This window comes from Gracilinanus agilis, chromosome 5 (genome assembly GCF_016433145.1).
Source record: "Gracilinanus agilis isolate LMUSP501 chromosome 5, AgileGrace, whole genome shotgun sequence".
NCBI lineage: Eukaryota > Metazoa > Chordata > Mammalia > Didelphimorphia > Didelphidae > Gracilinanus > Gracilinanus agilis.
In genome coordinates this window covers 3,781,076-3,803,184 of record NC_058134.1, presented here as the reverse complement: position 1 = coordinate 3,803,184, position 22,109 = coordinate 3,781,076, and the positions used below count along the sequence as shown (strand labels likewise).

The following is a 22,109-nucleotide window of genomic DNA, read 5'->3' as shown; positions in this document are numbered from 1 at the left end:
CATGGACAAGTCACCCTACGCTTCTTGCCTCAGTTTCCTCATCTGTAAATTAACTGGAGAAGGAAAAACCTAAAAGTTCTAGTCTTTTTGCCAGAAAAACACAAATAATGTAACAAAGAACCAGAGACAACTGAAATGAGTGAAAAACAAAAAATGCTTTTTTGATTTAGAAAATAACTTTCTAGGTCTTCCAGAAATTCTCATTGGTTTTGTGCTTATTCATATTTTTTTCTTTGAGGCTTTGCTTATAGCTATTTCAATTTCATTATCTTCTTTAGAGTTTGTATCTTGATCTTGCCAATTACAAAATTAGCTTTTTATGGCCAAGTTTTTTTTTAATTCTTTTTCCTTTGCTATTTTTTCATTTTGAACTTTTTGTGAAAGTTGATCTCTTTCTGGCATAGCAGAGACATGGAATACTATCTCAAACATAAGGGTTTTTTTTTGCACTACTCTTTTGAGAACTAGGTTTTGGGGGTTTAGAAGTTTTCAGTGCCACCAAGGTTATATGATCTGGGGAAAAGTTTGGTTACTGGGTAAGTGTAGTGAAAGTCAGTATATATTAGCTTTTCACAACTCTGGGTCACACTGTTGAACTTATTTTCTATTAAGATCCCCAATTCTTTTTCTACTTCTGGGCTAGCCATCCTTTCCCCATCTTGTTCTGATGAAGCGGACATTTTTTTCCCAACCCAGGTCATTAATGATGGAAACTTTTTAGGACTTCTCCAGTAGAGGGCCCCATGGACCCTGTTTAACAACTGTCAAATCCTTGAGTAGAGGCATAGCTAGTTATTATATCTTCAGATGACACCCAATTGGGAAGGAAATCCAATAGACTTGATGACAGGCTCAAGATCTAGCCAGATCTTACGCTAGAGAATCAGCTTTAGTGGAATAATATGAAACACTATCGAGATCAAAGTAAAGTATTACACTGGAGTCCTAGCTTGAAATCAGTGGCACTTTTCTTACTTTGCACCTTCTCCCATACACACTCATACTCATATCCATTTGTGATATGCCATATTTCATATTGTAAGTATATAATATATATATATAAATTACATAATAACTATAAATAGCTTATATGGATATTAATAATTCTTATCATATGTCAACATAACATATTAAATATGAAATATGTATGTATATGAATCCCCATGAAGTCCCGACGAAAAAGATAGATTAAGATGCTTTAGAATTACTCAGTTTCCAAGAAGACTTGTGCATTTACTCCTTTTGTCAGATCTGTGGACTAGTTGCTGGTTCAGTCATTGTATCCTCACAAGGTTGTCCTTCATGCCTTTGGCCTTTGCATACTGATTGTCCTTTGGAATAGACATTCTAATATCTCCTTTGAGAGGCATCATGGGTGCTGGGAAACAGAGAAGTGAAAAACTTTGTTATCTCCCAAGTGCTAGAACTCCCTGGCAAGTGATGAATACAGAGAAAGAGGCAGGGAAGGGAGAGGATGAACCAGGCTCAGGTAGCCTGTCCAGTTAAAAGTGTTTTCCAAAACTTGAGCTTCTGCCTTTTGGCAATGTTAGGATAATAGCCCAAAGAATCTGCATGTGATGCTAAGGTAGCCTTTGCCAGTTACCATCTGCTAAAACCTGACATGTGCTCCATTTGTTTAAAAAGTGGCATCAAAGAGAGGCATGACTTGGATTCACTGAAAGCTCTGTGAAGTGACTGAGGATGATTCCATGAGCATCAGGCCAGCTGCTCCTGAGTCATCAATTGTCTCTGTTCCATGATGAGATTATGCTACACAACTTGGCTATCTTTACCATGAGAGTTTCAATTAAGGAAAATCAAAAGGATCCCTATGTCCTGGACACAACCTGAAGGGCTCGGATGGGTTCCTGGCTGCATACAGATGAGGGGAGATGGATAGTTTATCTCTATAAATAAACTGCAAGCTTTCAGAGGAAATGTGTTCTCAGACTTATGGGCCTGGCCCAAGCATTTGTCACTCTGAGAATTCTGTCATTTGTAAATTAAACCCTTAATTTGTTTTTGACCCTCAGGAAAGTTTACTGTAGGAATTCCAATAGTAGCAGACACACATTGGAGAGAGTATTGGAGATCATGTATGAGGAAGTCTTGGGCTGCCCAGAAATGCTCACTCAACACAGGGATGTGGGTCTCTCAGAGACTGAAGACTGACTTATTGGTTTCAAGACATGCCTGTGTGCATGAGAGTCACATCCCTGGCTTCTGAAGGCTAGTCTTTGAAGGGCAATAGATGATTTGAAGTGAATAATGCCAAGGTAAAGATTTCCCCACAAATGAGAGCTCCTCTGGAGTGTCATTGAAAGGACATTGAGTCTGTGGTGAGAGGAGCAAGGTTTGAATATCACAGCTCTGCCTTCTGCTAACAATGTGACCTTTGGTAAATCATTCAACTTCTGGAGGCCTGGTTTCTCCCCTACAGAAGGAGGGGGTTAGGGTTAGGCTCATTGGCTCATTTATGCTCTCAGTTGTATGAGCCTTTGTTTCAATCCAGGACTCTATGTCCCATGCTCAAGAAAGTTGGGTCCTAGACAAAGCATTGGTTTGGTTGGATGTTTTACTGAGAATAACAGCTTTGACTCTTGGTATCAGTGTCATAGAGGATCATGGGAAATCACTTGCCTACAACTCACCAAGATCTCTGCTCATGGGAATAATGAAGTCTAAGAATCTCTGTTTCCCTGCTGGCTCTCTTTCTGACTTGAGGGCTTCCTCTCCTCTCTGGAATGTGTTAGCAACATATGTAGAATCACTTGATCAATTAGCAAGCATTATTAAATGCCTGGGGATACAAAAATCAAACTCAAAAGTCCTTGCCCTCAAGAGACAGCATGAATATGTGTGTATATGCATATGTGTACCATACATACACATATATGTATCTAATAGATATGAAGATAAAGACCTGTCTAATTAATTTAGATACACCCACAATAAATGGATTTTTCTTCAAAGGGGGAAGCCATTAATAGCTGGGCACAACAGCAAAGATCTCGTGTAATGAATGATAGCCAGTTCTTAGGGTCGGCTTCCCAGCCCATGGTAGGAGTTGGCTTTCACTCCCTTCCCCATTGCCGTTTCTCTATGGACCTCCTCCAACCTGGGCATTGCTCTGCTTCTCTGTTCAGTTGCAGTCCTTGAGGGCCATCAGTTTTGGCAGTTAATGCCATCTGATGAGAAGAGGGGACAGGCAGCTATGATGTCTTAGCAATCCCTCCTGTTTTCTCCTTTGGGATTCTCACAGACTCTTAAATAAAGGCAGAAAGGGCTGCCAATTAGCAATTTCTCAGGATGGATTAACTTTTAATATCCATGCTAATGTGCAGGCTGTGAGAGGATGCTTTTAGATGGGGGACTATGCAACAGAACCTACAGATAAGGGCCTAAGCAGCTCTTGGGAAGAGGAAGCTGGCTTCTCCTGGGAGTTCTTGGATCATCTTTCTGTTGCGTTAAGGCCTTTGCCTTCTCTGAAGCTTCCTCACCATCTGCCCTGTAGAACATGGGGCTTATTCATTTCAGTGACCCTGAAGAGAATAGACTTGAAGTATCAGCAAGGTCTCACCCAACGGCAGAGGGCAAATCATTCCACTTTCTGGTGTATTCAAATTGTAGGACAAATTTGGGCCATTCCTTAAAGGAAGACTTATGGGAAAGTATTTACCAACACAGAAAGTGACTTTTCAAATGAGGAACATAATGAATGACTTCTCAAGGCCCCAAGAAGAGCTCAGAAGAAAGCTTCTGGATTGGGTCATTTTTGACTCCTTCTGGAAATCTTGCAATGACTCCACAGGCATTGAAGCTTTCATGGAACTGGTAGTGTCCCTGAAAGAGATCCAAGATGGCAAGTTCCCCCAAATGCCATGAGGAATGGCGATAATAGTCTTTTTGGTTGGTGTCAGTGATGTGATATGAAATAGTCTGTTTCTGCTGTTAGAATTAAAATTAATCTCAGGGACATGTTAAGCTATAATTATTTACTAGTAAATGAGAGAGAAAGAAAAATACTCTCAGAAAAATAATATTAAAAAAATAATAATAAATAATTCCCAGAGTCTCCTGGCTGTGCTTGTATATCTTCAGTTTCTGGATTCAAACCATTTACAAGTGGTGGCAAGGGGCCCTAGTCGGAGGGCTGGGCCAGATAACAGAGAGGCTGCCAGGCTCAAAGAGGGGGAGTCCTCACTCAGGGTGATGTCCGTGCCCAAAACTAAAAGAGCCCTGCTACTGTTCAGCCCTATCTCTTATATGAACAATGACATTTCTCCTGCCAGGCTCTTTGATAGGAAAGTCTGGGTCATGAGTTCTGACCTCCAGGCATGTAACCAGGCATGTCAACTACCATGCAGGGGCTTCAGGATGTCAGAGCTTCAGCTGACCATGTGGTCTCCCTCTCACATGACTTGATGTGTTTTCTTAATGCACATGTGTGGGAGAAGGGGCTGTATTTTTGCGTTAATTGCACACTCTATAATATGTTAAGGAACATGAATTTCTTGATTTACTTCTATAGGACTTGAGTTTCAGGTTTAATTCAGGGATGTGTCCATAGTCTGGTATAGAGAGCCTTGGCTCCGGCTCCAGCCTGATCTAGAACCTCTGTACTCCAGTACATTCTGATGACAGAAGAGACATTTGAGGTGACCCAACAGATAAGAGTGTTTGTGTTGAAGTGGTAACAGTCCAGTGGTATGAATGAGGCTGACGCAGCATTTCCTAAGATATGCTGTCTGTCCTGGTAGTGTCTACCAGTCCTCCAGGCCATCCAACATGGGACCCTGATGCATTGTCTCTTTTTCATAGCAAGCCCTAAATCCTGCTCCCAAGAGAGCACCTGCTTCACAGGATTGCTGAAAGGATCCAGGGAGATAATGACTACCAGGAGTCTCAACATGTTCTAGACATGTGAACTACACTTATGTTACAATCCAAATATCTCTTATTCTTTCTGGGAAGGATGTAGCTATTAGGATGCAGTGCTTCTGCAAACAAGGGACAGGTAGATAGCAATCAAGAACCTAACAACCGGAAAAGAAAGAATGATTCTTGTTTTCTAGAATAGAATTACTACAGAAGAGTTTCTGGTTAGTTTTTCACCACCTCAGATCATGATCAGTTGGAGATGATAATGTTACCATAGTGGACCCAAGTTTCAAGTGGGTGCTATCAGCAGGGACTGCTCTGAGACATAAGCCTGGCCTCCCTCAAAATTCCACCCTGATGAAAGGAATGGTATGAGACAAAAACAGAATCTTCCCTCCTCTGACCTCCAGATAGTCTTTCTGAAGAATTCCCTACTTGCTTTTATGTGGGAGTCTGTGCTGGGGAGGGTCCCCCTGAAAACACAATAGAGTGGGAACCTCAGGCTCTTTGTGAGTCTGGCTGGGATTTCTGCCAGAAACAGTGCATCTGACTGCCCAAAGTGGCCCACTGGGGCCATACGGAATGATCAGCACTCTTTCCCCCTCTGACCAGCCACAGAGTTGTCACCTCTATAACTGGTGCAATCTGTATTTATGTGGGTTCCTTGGTTTTACTTTCTGTTCTGTAATGTCTCTGCTCTATAGAGCTGTAAAACAAGACTCCACTATATTAGCTGGTAATTTTTATTTTTCAGCAGTGGACGCCATTGGGGGCAACCTTTTGGGCTCCGGGCATCTTGAGATTACAGCCTTGCAAATAGCCACTTATAATGCTCCCTTGGTGTGGTTTATGGGCGTGCTTTTTAAAAATCCTGATGCTTCATATTTCTTCTCTTCCAGGTGACGATTTGGTCATAGTCCAGCGGTAAGCTTGGAGGGGAGGGAGAGATTGGCTGACTGCTCCAGGATTCAATACCACACTGGCTTCTGTGGCTGCAACATGTGTGTAAAATAAATTTTCTTGTAAACTAAAGACTTCAAGGCTAGAGAGAGGTCAAGTAGATATTTGTAGGTCTCCTGGAATATTTTTCCATTTAGCAGCTTCCTTGAATTATTGGGAAGGTTTTTATGGGGCATGTCGGTCAAAAGGGTGACTCCAGACTCATGGAATATAACCAGAGAAACAGCTTAGGAGCTAGTTTAATGAGGTTTCCTTTTCTGGCTGTGGACAGTGTGTCTGTGATTCATCCAGTCATCATGGCTCAAACCGAGAACATTAGGATAAGGGCAAACCCTTTGCTGCAGCCTTTGAATACTGAACAGGTAGTTTAACTTTGGCTAACTCCTAGGAAGAATAGCCGATATTTCTCTCATACTTCAAGATTTTCAGGGTATTTTATATACATCATCTCTCTGGAATCCCATAAGAACCCTATGAGGTAGGGATTATATAATCGACATTGAGAGATAAAGAAACAGAGACTCAGAGATTAAATATCTTGCCCAGAACCACATAGCTAGTAAGTGTCTGAGGAAAAATTCTCTGGAAATCTTTCTGCTTTGCCAAGATTTTTTTGTATTATAATCAAATTATAGATACACAAATATTTGGTAAAGTTTACAACACTATAAATGCTGGCTATTGTTATTGTTCCATTTTATACCATCTGGTTTTGAGTTGACCTTTTCAGGAAGGAAAAGATCTAGACTAGGCTTAATAAGAAAGAAGGAATTTGGGGTGGCCTAATGGCTCTCTCAGATGTGTAGAAAATTCTGAACCATTCCCAGGTGTGGAATAACAATGTGACTTCCTTGGCTGGTCTTGAGACTGAGAATAGAGTGTGATGACAAAGCCAACACAAAAGAACAAGTCTTTCAATTCATCTCCCAATGGATGTGGGAGAGTAGCCATTACTTGCTGATGTAGGCAACATGAAGGCTTCCTTAGAGATACCTAATTTGTAAAAGTGAGGTTTGCCTGAAGCATGGGAAAATGTAACCTTTCCACTAGTGAATATTGAATGTTTTGTTTTCTTTAAAAAAAAAAAAAACCTTTGGAAGATTCTAAAAGGCCAGGAGTTTACCTATGTTTTCTTGTTTAGCCAAGTGCTTCAACTTAACAATGCCACACATATAGGAGGTGCTTGATAAATGCTGTTGACTTGAATTGTGTCAGCAGATCAATGATAGCTATGACTTTGGCAACTCCTTTTTGACATGCCACTCTTCCTTCTGCTATATCTATTAGCAAGATATCCCAGGACCCTAGATGTCAATGGTCATAGGACCTTGACAGCACTGATTTTAACTGCATTTCTACTGCATTATTTTTTCCACTTCCTGAGGAAAAAAACTGTTGACACACCTAGTGACAAAGAAAAAAGGGTGACAACAAGTACAAGCTTGAGCCTCCTCATCCCAAATCTCCTTAGCTTCAATTTCAGAATCTTATTAAACTCTGATGGCAGGCCATGCATGAAGGATAATATGCCTTGCTGTTTGGGAAACAAGCCCTGCTTTCAGTGGTAATCACCTTGGATTGGCTCCGAACAGTGTGCTTACTTCTGTTTCTGCTCTGAGAACAATGGCTGCTTAGGCTTACAAAGCCTTTGGAACACATAGAATTCTGGGACTAGCCAGTGATGGAATGCAGACTTTTCTTGATAGTGCTTTCATTGGCCATGCCATTTACACTTTTCTATCATTTGTAAAAGTCCCAATGGCCAAAGATCGCAATATTTAAGTAATCTTGTGATGCTACATGAAAAGAAGAGAATGTTCCTGTGTGAAATGGCCTTTTCTTCTCTATCCATTATAGTGACACAAGTCCAAAGATAAGTTGAACATTTGGTTGTGTAAGAGATAAAAACTAAAGGGTTAGACTAAATATATGAGAATTGTGGTCACCAGAAATTATTACTCAAGCCAGAATAACTTTTTATGGTAGTTTATTTACAAAAGGAGAAAGAAATCAGAGAGAGAGAGTAGGAAATTACTCCAGCCAGGTCCGAATCAGGCAGGACTTGAGAGGTCCCAGCAAAGGGGGCCCAGAGGTAAATTAAACAAGGATTTTAGAGACGAGGCCTCCTTCAAGCTGAGGGGCCTCTCTAGAGGCTAGTACCTCTCAGAAAAAGCCAGGAAAGATGTCAGTCTTTTACACTCACCCACATGGTAGTTCTAATGGAAAATCAAAGAGCAGTCTGTAATGCAGGGTTGCTACAGTAATCCCTTGCATTTGCAAAATTAACTGAAGCAACCTTGACATTGGAAAATGGAATGTTGACACAAACTGACTGGTGGTCTCATGGGCAAAAACCGTTGAAGCCTGAGACTATAAATATTCCTGCAGAACCAACTGTAGGGGCTTTTGGCTTTTGGCTTTTGGGCCTTTCGGCTTTTTGGCGTTGGCTTTGGCTTTTTGGCTTTTGGCTTTTGGCTTTGCCTGATTCCCTTGACCTCTCCCTTGACATCCTGCTATTCCCTGGATCTCCTCATTGGGCCCTGGGAGGAGGGTATTTTTGGTGGGTGGAGATCATGGGAACTAGCTTCTATAGGCAGGTAGGAACAACCTTAAACCAATCCATCACCTCATCTAGTAATCTGCTAAACCTTATTACATCAGGGCAGTGAATTCATCCCTGGCTGAGGGGCCGGTTCTCTCAGCCTGATTCCCTTCTTCTGTGACCCTCCCCCAGCACCAACTACTCCCTTTGCAGCAGGTACCAGACCTTAACCCCTTTTCCCTCAGCTTACCCTTGGTTTTAATAAACCCCTTTGGTTTTTATACCAAGAGCTTCTAGTGATTCATTATACCCACTACTAGGGCAAAGGCTGAAGAGGGAAAGAATAACTTTCCTTTATTTCTTGAGGGCTAAACCAGGCATCCATCTTGGGCAGGAAGTGAACCAGCTTTCACTTCCCATAAGGCTGGGAGTTGCTTTCTAGAAGGGAGGGGCTCTTTACTCTTCTCCTCAAAAGAGCTTAGAATAACAGCAGGGAGTCTGAATAAAACCTTTCAGGCAGACTCTCACAAGCTCTGGAGGACCCAAATTATCCTGTACCCAAAAGATAGCCTCCCTGCCTGAAGACCCAGCTGATACCACCCATAGCCCTCAATACAAGCCTCTTCATTAGCCATATCATATTTCCTTTTATTTCATTACAAGTCCTAGGTCCCAAGATGGATTTCCTTCAAGGTCAAGTTGAAGGTGAAAGATCTGGTCATAGGAAGTTCTTGCCACTTTAAAAGACCCTTCCTTTCATCACTTCCTGTTCCTTCCTTCCACTTTACATGGACCAATTACAGCTAAAGCTTTGCTTAGGACTACCCAGTGGGCAGTTGGTCAATCCTGATTCATTACTCATTATCGCACATGTGGGTCACAGACCTCCCCATACTTAAGGATAAGTATGGTATATATGCTTCTGGTGATTAAATCTAAAAATGTACAGGGGAGAGTTAATCCCATCTTCACAGTTGGTGATTTGGAGGATAAACAGTTTTCTTGGAGCAAACATCATTCTTGAAGCTCTGACAAAAGCATAGAGAGCCCTTTGGCCTTGCCTTGTAGAGGTAGCACTTCTTTGTTGAAGATCATATCTGTTGGAGTTATGAAAATAGTTGATGGAGTTTTAAAAAATAATTTCATTATTATCATTATCAATATCCTCATAACATGGAGATGAATCTGAGGTCTTGAAGGCTTTGTCAGTGGAGGATCAGCCTTGGAAGTTCTTGCTTAGCTAGCTGGAAAGATTCTGCCCCTGGATCCAGAGACTGACCAGATGTTTGTGTTCTAGGGACAGGCTAGGTTAAGTTTGGAGAGGCTCACCAATAGAAAGCTGGCCACACTGGGACATAGCATTTTTTGACCATAGAAATTCATGAAGGCTACATATAAGGGCATATAGCAGATGTGATCTGTGACTCACTCAACTGACAAACATTTATTTAAGAGCTTACAATGTGAAAATACTATGTTAAATGCTGATGATACAAAGAAAATTAAAAAAAAAAAACAGTCCATATCATCCAGGAGCTCAAATTTTAATGGAAAGAGATAATGTATAAATAATTACATATACACAGAAAGAAGAAGCATTGCCATCCATTTCTCTGCTCTACACTAAGAACTATGGGACTTTTCTATCTGATTTACAATTGAAAACCTCCATATGTGTTGTGGACCCTATTAAAATGGCAACTCCCAGAGAGCTGAGATTGTTTGATCTTTTTATTTCTATTCCCAGTGCTTAGTAAAGTAATTTGCACATAGTAAGTACTTAATAATTAATTAATTCATTCATTCATTCATACAAGACATATACAGGACAGAAGGGAAGTAATATGAGAGAGGAAAGTCTTGGCAGTGAAGATGGAAGAGGGAGAACTAGGAAAGAATTCCTGAAGAAGGTGGAACTTACCCAAAACTTAAAAGATATCAGGATTCCTACAGGTGGCAGTGAGGTGACAGAATTCCAGGAAGGGGAGAAAGTTGGAGCAAAGGCATTACCTTTGGATGACTGCAATATCCTTCTAAGTGGATTTGCCTGCCTCAAGTCTTTCCTCACTCCAATCCATCCTCCATTCAGCCATTAAAGTGATTTTCCTAGAAATGTCTTATGGGAGAAGCAGGAAAGTCAAGCTATGGACCTCTTCTCAGTATGCATTCCCCTGAGCTGTTTGATGCCCTTGACACCACTGGTCACTCTCTTTCTAGATTTTCAGAAAACCTCTTTCTCCAATCTCTGAGCATTCCTTATCTGTCACCTTTGTTGAATCCCTCTTCCAGATCACACCTTTAACAATAGATATGCCTAAGGTCCTTTCCTGGTCCTTCTTCAGTTCTGCCTGAGTGATGTCATCTTATCACTTCCCTTGGATTTAATTACCATTTCTAAGATGACAATTCTCAGAATACCTTTCTTGTCTTAGTTGACTCCCACTCTCAAATCTCCAACTGCCTTTAGAACATCTCAAACTGGAAGTCCAGTAGACATCTTAAACTCAGTGTGTCCAAAACTGAATTCAGTCTTTCCCTCTAAACCCTCTTCCCTTCTACCTTCCTTACTCCTATGGAGGACCACATCAATCTCCCAGTTCTTCAGGCTCATAGTCTGGGGCTCATCTTGTACTCCTCACTATATCTTACCCTGTCCCCCACCATATCCAATAAAGTGCTAAGACCTGTCAATTTTGCCTTTCTAGCATCTCTCAAATATGACCCTTTCTCTCCTCTGACCCCACCCCAACCATGGAGCAAGCCCTTAGCACTTCACCTTTGAATGATTGTAATAGCCTTCTGGTGGGTTTGCCTGCCTCAAATCTCTCCTCACTCCAATCCATCCTCCATTCAGCCTTTAAAATGATCTTCCTAAAAGGCATATCTGTCCATGTACCCTCAGCAAACTGCAACCCAGAGCAACCCTCCAGCCCTGCTTAGTCTGTGTCTCTTGGAAGACCATGATGTAGATCGAGTTCCAGAGCACAAGCTGGTTAACACTAAAATGTAAACAAAAGCAACATGGAATCTTTTCTCTGCCACATTTCATGAGCTGGTTTAGTTCTGTATTTATTTCCAAAATTTAACTAAGGCAGAGTAAATGTCACCTTTCTTACATAGATGGAGTTAAAAAGCAACCAGCCAATAAACACTAAATCCTGCTCATAGTCACAGAGCTGGAAGGGACCTCTGTAACCATGGAGTCTAATCTTTTCTCTCTTTAAAAATATTTTTAATTATTTCACTTATTTTTTCCCAACCCCTCTACCTACTGAGAAGAAAGGAAAAAAAAAAACCCTGGCATCATATACCCATTGTTAAGCAAAGCAGATGCCTCCATTGACCACATTCAAAAACTCATTTCTTCTGGAGCATGTTAACCCATCTTCTCCATCATGAGAGGAACTGATCAGAATTCATAAGCCTTTCGAAGTTGCTTGTAAAACAAGCATTTCTCTTATTGTAGAAATTGTTCTGATTTTGCTCACTTTAATCTGGGTCACTTCATACAAGTCTTCTCAGGTCTCTTCAAAACAATATTTTTTGGGGGAGGCAGCAATAGATGGCTCAACAGATTAAGAGCCAGGTCTGGATTTGAGAGGAAATGGGTTAAAATTTGGCCTTAGACATTTCCTAGCTTTGTGACCCTGGATAAGTCACTTAATTCCAATTATTTAGCCTTTACTACTCTTCTTCCTTGGAATCAATACTTAGTATCTTTTCTAAAAGAGAAGATAAGAGTTTTTAAAAATGCTGTCTTTTTATCTTTCCTCATATTGTATAGAGAGGGAACTGAGCCTAATGTAAGTACAGTGACTGGCCTAAGGTAAGACAGATGGTCATCTCAAGAAATTGGGTCAAAATGCATTAGTAATTTGGGGAAGGTCAAATTTGTGAGTACATTGAAATAGGGATTTCCTATGGAAAGAAATGACTCCCATAATCATGCACAACAGCCTTAAAGTATTGCTGGGTCTGCTTGCCCAGGTCCAGACAGCCAGTCTTGTTCAGACTGCAGACTTGAACTCTTCCCGACTCTGAGATCAGGTCTCCATCCTCTGACACCTGCCACAGCTGACTCTAAAGCTTTTGCTCAAAATCCTCACAATTAACTATCAAGGGCATTAGTAAAGTCTGGCAGTTGGTGGCTCCCAAATGTATTTTTTTGTATTGCTTGGTGAGATAAGTAGTACAGGCATTACATTATTAGTATAAGTATTGCTATTAATAATAACTAGTATTAATATAGTACCTACAGTGTGTCAGACACTTTGCTAAGCTCTTTACAAATATCTTTTCAGATCCTCAAAACTACCCTGGGAAGTAAGTGCCATTATTTCAATTTCACAGTTGAGGAAACTGAGGCAAATGGAGGTTAAATAACATACCTAAAATCACACAGCCAGGAAGGGTTTGAAGCTGGATTTAAACTCATGTCTTCCTGATTCTAGACCTAGTTCCCTATCCACTGTACCACCTAGTTGCTTCATTATCAGTTTCATCTTTCAGAAAAGGAAACAGAAACTCAGATAAGGGGCTTACTGAGCATTCAGTGTCAGAGCTGAGACTCAAGTCTGGTCTATCTAATACCAAAGACAAGATTGTCATCATTCTGCTTCTCCCTACAAGTGTCCTATTTTCCTCTGCTATGGAATCCTCAGGCTGGAAAGATTGAAGGAAATTGTGGAGTTCAATCTCTAATGTGGGGAAGGGAGTGTGTAGAAACACATCTCAATGGATGAGAGAAGCAAATATGCAGAAGTCACTCCAAACAGAAAGATGACCTTTCTTATCTTTAACCATAAGCCCTGGCTTCCACTGCGACTCCCTCGGGGAGAACATGTCTTATTGAAGAAAATCTTTCTTACTCTTCCTTGTCTGACTTCTAAGGGTAAAAAGAATTCAGCCCTACAAGTCATTCTGTGTTTCTCTTTGCTCTACACATTAGACTGTGGAGGGATGGAGAGAAGATGATGAAGGGAAGTAGTCAACCATTTTATTCTCAATGACAGAAACCATCTCCAGGACTCAGTCAATGTTTTCAGTCAGGAGACAGGAGGCAAAATCGACTTCGGGCAGAAAAAAATTCCACTACCTGAAATGATGATCATGTAAGACTTCATAGAACACCTCCTTCCTGTTTAAACTTCAGGTCTAACTGAATTCTCTTTCTCGTTGTCCAAAATTTCCCAGGAAAGCCTGCAAGCTCTTTAGGGGAGAGACATGCAGTGTTCTCCATCATGTAGTTTGAAATTGCTATCTGAGTACCTGGACATCCCTAGAGAATATATACCATGTTGGGAAAATGAGAAAAAAAAAACGCACTGCATTTTGAGAACTCTGGGATTCAGGAAATAAGAAAGAGGACTGTGTTTTTCTGCATACAAATGGCAGCCTTTATGTTGAGCATCTTAAGTAAATAGACCTGAGCTCAGCGCAGGCTCTACCAAAGAGGCCAAAATGCTTTTTATAGCTGCCATGCTGACAAACATGTCAAACTGGATTTGAATGAAACCCACATATCATTTCCACTATTTTAAGTAAAATTAATTGAGCTTTCAATGGCTTTATGATATTTCAGACAGGTTTCTGACAGGGATTTAGCAAAAGATAATGCCCTTAGAGAGGATTTGAGGAGCCAACTGTCACTTGGGAAGAATGATGAGACCATCACACTGTAGATAATACCGCACAAAGGGAAAGTCTTCATTTCCTAATTTGCCTCCAGCCTACCTTTCCAGCTCTTATCTCACATTACTCCATTTCACACATTCTAAGTCCCAACTAAAGTGGACTCCTGTATCCTTCCTCTGTGCATTTCCACAGACACTTCCATGCCTAGCATGCAACCTCTCCTCACTCATTCTAATTTATCAGAGGTTTGAGATTTCAGGGAACAGAGGCACAGCCACAGTTAGGTGGAGACAACAGCATTGTATATTAAATAAGATAGAAATATATATATAAAACATAGTCATTCAAAGAAATATGAGGACATAGACTGTTCAATAGTTGACTAGTGGTTTTGAAAGCCATTAATCTGATTTCATATTCAACTTTGAGGTTATGGGTCCTGGGAAGCCTCAAACTCAATGTAGCAGCTTGCACATGCCTTGCTGGGCAGAAGATCTAGGTCAGATCTGGACTCTCTGTAGCTCCAGAAGAGTTGCTCACCTTCTGTCCCTTGACTCCACCTCTCTCTACGGAACAGTATGAAACAGTGTGAAATGTCCCAATTAGAATTTGGCTCTGAGCCCCCAGCAGTGGCCAAACCCCATCTCCTTATTCTCTTGTTGTCCTCAACACTTTGTTGTGGCATACCAGAGTCACAGAAAATTACCCAAATGCACACAGATGTTTTTACTCTATATAGGACTGATAAACAAATCAATCTTTTATAACAACTAGCACTGAGCACATAAGAAAACATCAAAATATGGAGCAACGGCTCAAGAGCCTCCCCTCCTTCTCTCCTGTATTTTAGAAGTCTCCCAGTCAAGATAATGCATTTGGTCCAAGAGTTACAGCAAATCAAGTTTGAATATCCTGCTTTCTCATTGTTCTCATTTGGGTGGATCAGAAAGGTGACAAACAGATGATCAACTGACTAGACCAAGAGAGTGAAAGACAAAGAAAATCTCCCTCTCTGGGTCTCTGTCTGCCACCTTTCTCTCCTCCTTCCTTTTTTCTCTCTCTTCGTGTCCTGCTGTGAAATTACATCCAAGTCACCACCCCATATTGATGGACAGAGTTTCTGCCATTCAGTGACCTGCTGAGTTAATTGAACAAAGTCATAGTGGCCATGGTTCAGTTGTGATCTTTATACCGATGACTTCCAAATCTTCACATCTAACTCTTGTCTCTCTCCTGAGCTCCTGCCTCACATACTGCCTACATACATCTTAAAGAGGTTGTTCCCCAGGCCTCTTAAACTCGACATGTCCAAAACTGAACTCATCACTACCACTTCAATCATCCCGTCTATGACTTCGCTGTTCCAGCTGAAGTTGCTACTGTGTCTTGTGACCCAGATTCTTAAACTTTAGATCACCTGAGTCTTTCCACTCCCACACACTCTATACATCCATTCAGTCTCTTGATAAGCATTTATTAAGTACTTACTGTGTACTGCCAAAACTTGCCAGTTCTCCATCCATGCCATCTCTGGGTAAGGCACCCTCTTCCAATTCCCACATTGCAGGCCCACATTCATTAGCCTTTAGTTGTTTCTCTTGACTCATCTTTCTTTTCACCAGTATGTCTCCGTGTAGCTCCCAAAAGAAATTGTTGAAAGCCTATGCCATCATCCTCCCTCAGGGTCTCACTTCTACTTTAAGAGCCCAAGACATAGACTGTTGTTTGAGCCTGAATGCCTTTCCCAGCCCTCCACTTCCTGACATTTCTATTATTCTTCTATTTGATTCCCCTCCAGCCATTCTGTGATTTAGACTTAGTGACTTGCTTATTCTTCATAGACAATGTGACATCAATTCTCTCCATGGCTTTCCTCTTGCTCTTGCCCATTCCTGGAGTGCTCTTCTTCTCAACTCTGCTTCTTTGAATAGCTTGCTTCCTTTAAAGCTCAGTCCTACTTTCTGCAGGAGGGCTTTAGTGGGCCTGCCATCTACTAGCAGATTCTTTTTTAAGACTAGCCTCCATCTTCTCTGCGTGTATCTCAGATATCTATTTGTGTGCATATTGTTTTTCTTTGAGTACAGGGTTTTTTATTTTTTAAACTTCAGGGCTTACCACATGGTTCCTGGTGCATAGCACATGCTTAATAAATGTTTGTTGATTGAGTGACTTCCAGTTTCTTAAGCTTTCCAATCTTTTGACTTTGGAAATTTAAAGCTGACAAGGGCTTCCTAATCAATTAATTAATCAATTAATTAATTTAAATTTTATTGTGTTTATTTTATTTATTTTCTTTTTATATTTATTTCTTATATAAGGAATAAATTTATTTATTTATTTATTTTCTATTAGACAAATATTTCATTTAACCAATTACATGTAATAACAGATTTCTACATAAGTTTTCTGAAGTTATATGTTCCAAATTGTCTCTCTCTTTCTTTTCTGTCCCCTCCTCCCTGAGCTGGCAAGGAATTTGATCTGGCTTATACATGTGTTATCATGCCAAATATATTTCCATATTCTTCATTTTTGTAAGAAAATAATTATATAAAACCAAACCCCCACAAACAATCACCCAAATAAACAAGTGAAACATGGCATGCTTTGATCTGGATCTGACTCCAACATTCTTTCTTTGGAGGTGGAGAGCATTCTTTGACATAAGTTCCTCAGAATTGTCCTGGATCATTGGATTGCTGAGAGTAGCTCAGTCTTTCACAGGAACGCTCTCTTTTATTTTATTTTTATTTATTCACCTTTACCTGTTAAATCTAATAAGATATTCAAATGAGCAGACATTATTGCTCAGAAACAGAATAACAAATACCCACAAATATCAGAGTTAATTTAGTTTTTGATAAAAATTTATATAAAACATATCTCTATCATCATTGTTAGAAATAGCACTAAGAAGAAAGATTATAGGAAATAGCCTATGTTTACATTTCAGAGGCACAAAACTGTCCTATCTTCTTTTTCTTTCCCTCAATGTTAGTCATCAAATCTTTATTAATGAATACTTCAAACAATACAAACATCCTTTCCTTTAGGAACAAACCACCAGCCTGTTTCCTAGGGATTGTCCAGGGTTCAGTCTGAGGAAGGACTTTCTCTGCTCCATTTGAGGTCCCATAGCTCCCTCTGAGATGGTCATCTGTCAATTCTCCATTGAACAGTACTCTCATTAAGTGAATAAGGAAGATGTTCCAAATAGGGGAAGAGGGTGGTGAGGAAGCACTGTAGGAGCAGGGACCAGTTCCTAGTTACAGGCCAGGAGCAGGCTGGCCACTAAGAGCTGTAGGAGGTTTTTCTAGTTCTAGCTATGACTTCACTGGTTACACTCAAGTTGCATGATGTTCAATGATCTAATTTATGACCTGTGGTGCCTAAGAGCTCCTGTCAGATCATGAACTATTTCCCTCAATTCTTTTTTCTAAACCATTACCTTCTGTCTTAGAATTAATACTAAATATTGGTTCCAAGGCAGAAGAGCAGTAAGGGCTAAGCAACTGGGGTTAAGTATAGGATCACACAGTAAGGAAGTATCTGAGACTAGATTTGAATCCAGGGCCTCCTATCTTTAGGCCTGTTTCTCAATCCACTCAGCCAGCAAGCAGCCCCTCCCTCAATTCTTTAAGGACTAGTTCTCTAACGTTCCAGAAAATGCTGGCTTCCATATTAGCTCTAGACTCCAAAACTCATGGATCTCCACAAAGAGGGAGGTTGCAGGAACTTGTTGGCGTACATTTGCCCACTTCAACAGAGAATTCCTTCAGAAATTTTCCAGCAATCCTTATCACTTTTCCAGGGAATTCCAATGAATAGTAACAGGATAGCTTGAATGAAAGGATATGGAATATAATATGCAAGAGTTTTTATTTTCCTCTCTGGCGATAGGATGATAATTGCTACCATATCTCTAGAATGAGTGATTTCAGTCATGCGTGAAGGGAACTTTTCTATGGACACAGATATAATCCTCCATCAAAGAGCCCACTGAGTCATGATAACTGAGAAAAGTCATCATGTGATGGCTGTGGTTGGTCTTCTGAGGCTGAAAGTTTTCAGATTTCAGTAGGCTATTCATTGGACAGTTCATCATGGGGCTTGCACTGAAGGCCTTCTAGTAGGTAGGATTGAATATTCTAGAGCTCGGAGGCCATTAGCAGAGCCCCCAAGTATTGACTGTAATCCCCAGGCCATGATGAAGTCAGTCTGTACTTAGAAAAAAAAAAGTCAATTTTTACTAGAAGATACTGATCTAAACCACCAGAGGATCAAGAAGTCAGTCTGTACTTGGAAAACCACAACTTCTCCCCTAAGTATAGGGAAGAAGCAATGAAACTTGTCTGACTTCCCAAGAGCTGGCAAGCTTAGCAAATGCTTATTGGTAGATTGGATGCCCACCCTCCCCAAAGACCTTGGCCTGGGAATCAGCGGACACAACTTCCATGACAGTCCCTTATGTGCTCAATTGCTGCACAGCTGAAAAAGGCCCTCCAGGAGCTCAAGATGATCTTAGTACATTCAGTTCTATCTGATGATGCTCGACAGAAAGCTAGGAGTGACATTTTAACCTCCCCCCTACTTTGGTCAATGCCTTATGATGCTATTTCAGCCTGAAGTCAAGTACAGGTTTTCAAAGTTTTTTCTGGAGAAAACCAAAGCCCAACAACTTCCTACTCCAACATTTTGGATATTAACAAACAACATATATTGTCAACAGGAAAAGCTGTGAGGCCTCCTAGGTCAATGTGAAAGGACTGTGCTAGCAGTCCATGGAGATGAGAATGGGTTGTCTCTTTGGCACTATCCCTCTGCCATCATCTCAATAACCATAGAATGTCTCCTGGTGCATGAAATACTTTGCCATTAGTTCATACTGGATCCATGAACAAAAGGGTTTTTCTTCCCACAGTCTTATTTCTCATCACTTCCTTAGGAATACTAGAATAAAATGTCCGAGAAGAAATCATATTATAAGTGGTAATAAAATAGCCAAAATTCCTTTTCTCCTCCTGGAATGAATTCAGTTGCTGCCTCACTCAGGATGTGGTTGAGGGCTGTAATCTCTTAGCTCTCTCCCCTTCTCACAGTCTTGGAGTTCCAGACTCCCATGTCAGGGACAGAGACAGAAAAAGTGAAGAAGGTGAGGACTGTGGCTTAGGACCCAGGAATTGGCGTTTAGTAAATGAGAGAGCGTGGGTCATGAAGTGAGGGTATCTCACTGGCCTGAAAAGGAAAAGAAAAAGGTTTTATTACCAAGAAATCTCATGATTCATGTCACATTTAAATGGTTGTTGCTGTTAAGTGTGTGCAGTAAGATTATGGAAGATAGTGCCCTTTTGTCTGGGAGTTGTAAGAAACCAGAGGCAGAGTAGTTCAGTGGTGAGAGTATTAAATTTGGACTCAGAAAAACCCAAATTCATGCTCAATGACAATTCCATTCAGTCAGAATTTATAGTGCTTCCATGGTGTCAGGCAGTGGGGATGCAAAGACAATGATGAAACAATCCCTGCCCTCCAGGCAGTGTTATTCTACCAGGGGCAATAACTTATACAAAAAAATATGTGCAAAGCAAATTTATGTATGGGTGGGGCCATTAACTACTGGGTGGGTGACTCAGGATAAGCCTTCTGTGAGAAGCTGCTCTAAGTCCAGCTTCAGAGAGGGCTGGGGAGTCTAAGAGGCTGACACAAAATAGAAATGTATGCTAGGCATGAGGCATGGAGCCTATAAAGGAACAGTAAGTATCTGGGGGTGAGTTCAGGGAAAAAACAATGAGCAATAAGCCTAGAAAGATAGCCTGAGGCTTGGTTAGGAAGGGCTTTAAGTTAGAAGGTCAAGAATTCTCCCCAGAACCACAAAATTTTCTTGAGTAGGGATATGTCACAATCACACTCGTGTCTTGAAATAATCACTTAGGTAGCTCTGTGGAGGACAGCTGGACAGGGGAGAACCTGGGGACAGGGAGATCAGTGAGGAAGCTATTGTCAAAGTCAAGAGAGAATGGATGATGGTGATAACTCTGAAAATAGAGAATATTTAGAGTAAATGAAGAGGCAAATATAGCTGATGCAGAATTGACAAGATAGTGCAGTGGTGAGGAAGAGGATGGCTTTGATGCTGTGGTTCCAGATAATGTGAAGGCCCGTGGTGCCCTTTTCAATGGAAATGTGGAATGTAGGATCTGGGGTGAGTTCCAAAGAAACAATATAGATATCCATTTTGGACAAATTAATTTTAAGATGTCTAAGGAGCATCTAGGCAAGTGTGTCCAATAAGCAATTGGTGAACTTAGACTAGACCTCCTGAGAGCGATGAGGACCTCAAACATTTAGGAGCTTTGTGACCATGGGAAAAATGCTGCCCCTTTCTGTCTGTCTGTCTGAGAACTTTCTCTCATTGTCATCTCAGATAACAGTGTCAAGACTGCCTGACAACTCAGAGTTGGGAGAATCAAAGGAGAGATCTCTTTGCAGCAGGTGAGAGACCACTGGATGTTGTATACACAACAGTTATCCTGGTCATCTTTGTCCTATTCTCCTCCACCCAAGCCCAAAGGAGCATTAGTCTTCTTAGAGCATCTGTAGAGCTTTGTTAGATTAGTTTTTATAATCACTCTCTTTATCTCAGTCAGTCAATAAGCATTTATTAATTAATCCTACTGGTAGGATTATGGCAGGTAGGAACCATGCTAAGTCCTAGCCACATAAAGAAAAACAAAAGACAGTCCTTGTCCTTGACGAATTCACAATCGAATGGGGACATGAACCAAATGCAAAGGAGTTATATATGGGATGAATAGGAAATAATAAAAAAGGTGCAGAGAAAAAAACCATCCCCACGTGGGCCCAGGACTTTTGGAGTGAAATGTCTAGTAGGTGAAAAAGGAAGAAGTCAAAATCCCTTTGTGATCAGCCAAACTGTAGTGCTTCAAATTCTGGAGAGACAGTGTTTCCTAATTTAAAAATAATTTAGTATTGGACCACTCAAGACTTCCTAATTACAGTCCAATGTCTCTCTCACCATGATAAGACAAACAGAAACTCCTGGCACTTTGCTGGGATAGGCAAGGGCCAGCCTGAAAAGAGGAAGCCACTGGAGAAGAGAAGATCCACAGGAGTTGTGAATATTCCTGCAGCAGAGTGTCTAGATGAACATGAAGATGATGAAGCTGGCCAGAAAGAGAGGAAAAGAGAAGATACTATTACATAACAGAATACAATGGAGAATGAAGCTGCAACCTTGAGCCCTGGTAGTTCATACCTATTACGGGAACCATCTAGGACTGGTTCAAGTAGATGTAAAAGCACAAGTATGACCTCCAAAGATGATACTTCAAGTCGATACTCTCATACACACAGTGGAGGGTTTAGGTACAACATGGTTGCAAATTCTTTGGGGAATTCAGTTCCAAATATCACATTGAAAAAAAAAATATTGAAGATCTTGAAAAGGAGGTTCTAAAAGAGAGACAAGAAAGCTTAAGACTCTTGAAACTGATCCAGGATAAAGAGGAAACAACTGGGAAACTCAAAGAAGAAATCGATTTGTTAAAGAAGGACCCAGATGACATAGAAGATGAAAATGAGTAGCTAAAGCAAGAAAACAAAACACTTTTGGATATGGCTGGGCAGCTGACAGGGCAGAAGACCCCAGCCTCAGTGAGGAAAATTATTTGTAATTATTTTTTGTGATCTGTAAAATGATTTGTAAGACAACTGATGGAATGTCAAGGTCAATGTGATGGCAAGATTCCCTAGGCTGCAGTACATTAAGCTAAATGTGTATTATTTCTTGGAAACTGATGGACATTTATGTTCATAATATTTTTCTTTTTCAATGTCAATAAAAGTAAGGTATCCACCTCAAAAAAATGCATTTTGGGCAGTTCATTATTCAGCTCCTCCCTTGAAAATCCCAAGACATCTCTAATTGGCAATCGGCTAATGAGGAGGTACTCCGTTAGACTCTCAGCCCTTCCCCCAACTGACAGGTGAAGTTCTGTATGTGAGGAGGAAAAGCATTATTGCAGAACTTTCTTGTTAGCCAGAATCTGTGAAAGGACTAGATTCGAGAATGCAA

The 22,109-nt window shown here is 40.8% G+C and overlaps 1 pseudogene; it reads left to right on the top strand.

The window, feature by feature from the left end:
* Window positions 1-21,721, top strand: part of LOC123249337 — a 51,819-nt pseudogene extending 30,098 nt beyond the window's left edge.
* The last annotated feature ends 388 nt before the right edge of the window (window positions 21,722-22,109 follow it).